This window comes from Triticum dicoccoides, chromosome 4B (genome assembly GCF_002162155.2).
Source record: "Triticum dicoccoides isolate Atlit2015 ecotype Zavitan chromosome 4B, WEW_v2.0, whole genome shotgun sequence".
In the NCBI taxonomy this organism is placed as follows: Eukaryota; Viridiplantae; Streptophyta; class Magnoliopsida; order Poales; family Poaceae; genus Triticum; species Triticum dicoccoides.
Genome location: NC_041387.1, coordinates 236,659,211 through 236,660,858, shown reverse-complemented (window position 1 = coordinate 236,660,858; position 1,648 = coordinate 236,659,211).

Genomic DNA, 1,648 nt, shown 5'->3' with positions numbered 1-1,648 from the left:
CGGCGATCTCCTTCATCTGCTCCTGCGACAGTACGTTCAAGAGAGCTTTGGAACACGCCCGGAGCGGAGCCACCGATGTCCTTCGTTTGCTGCTGCGGTAGTACGTCCAAGAGAGCTTTGGAGCGCCAGGAGGCCATGGTTGGAGTGGTGCCGATAGAAGGAAGGGAACGGAGGAGAATGATTGTGAGTCTTTGGCTATGGGTGGGAGCTGGGCTCAAGTTAATATAGAGGGCGAATGGCAATCAGCTGCGGCAGACGGATAGACGGCCGGCGCCGGAGTAGGTCCATCGAGCGTGAATGTGGACGCTGCTTCAGTGACTTAACTGTAGGTGCGTTGGGTTACTGACATGGGGGCCCAACGGGCATCTAGCCCGCATGTCAGTGACACACCAACTACACCTGCGGTTAAGTCCAGTGAATGTGGCACTAACGTTTTGGAGAGACCGTGACCGTTTCAGGCGGGAAGCGTGCACTAGCGATGGGGTTTTGGTAGGCTAGGGCGGTCAGACGCTGGCGTGGTGGTAAAATGCGAACTTATGGATGACGAGCCTTTGAAGCATATGCGGCACGTATTGACAACCAGGCGTCCATGCTACCGCTCTTGTTGCCAGCTAGCCTTTGACGACCACCATTAGACACCAAACGGCCATGCATAACTTACGAATAATGGACGAATCGATCAGACACACACTCGTGTGTAGTGGCACTATGATCGATCGCTCACGATAGTACATACTCCGTACCATAGTACCCTCTCTAGCTAGGCTGTTTTATAGATTGTCATTATGATGGACGATATACATGAGCAAGGCGCTCCCGAGTATGACCGTTGGTGTTGAGCTAGGTGAATACATGCTCGGCATTTGCGGAGGCCTCCATCAAACGTCTAAACAGTAATGTCAGGCACCACCAGGGTGCGTAGGTGACGGGCTTGCCATCTGAAGGACTTCGATTGAGAGGGCGACGTGCATGCATTAGCATGGTTTAACAGCATGAGCGTGAGTGTCTACACGCGTACATGCTACTTGCCTCTATGGACGGTGTGCGCTAAGTGTGCATCACGTATAATATAAAAAAATCTGTTTGTGCATTTAATGCAAAGTATTTCATTTTCATTTGGCTGAGATGTCGTTGCAACGATGAGTCCATGGTTTGATTCCTCACATACGCATAATTTTGGTTTTTATTTCTTTCTCCAGTGACAGGTAGGCCCAGATAGATAGATATATAAATAACACGAGCTGATGAGGGGCATGCGGACTATTTGACTGGTCAACCAGACAAATACGGAGCTATGCGCTGAGCCAGTGATCGTATAATCACCAGTCTCGCATACAATGATCAAAGTGAGCTATCAAGACAACTTCGATGACCGCCAATGCATTTTACTCAGTAATAAATGACCAGTATTGAAGGGGAATCCAAATTTCCTTCGTCTTCTGTCCTTGAGCTCTTGACAAACCAATGCACTATACGGTTGTCCGGCCACTCCACCCAGAGCTCTCACCAAGCGTCGTTCATGCCACCACGCCAAACACTAACCGGTAAGGAAGCGATGGCATCCGTCGCGCCGAGTTCCTCGCTGCCCACGACCGCATACAAAATGGTAGGGAAGCGATGGCATCCCAACGTGCCGAGTTCATCGCCG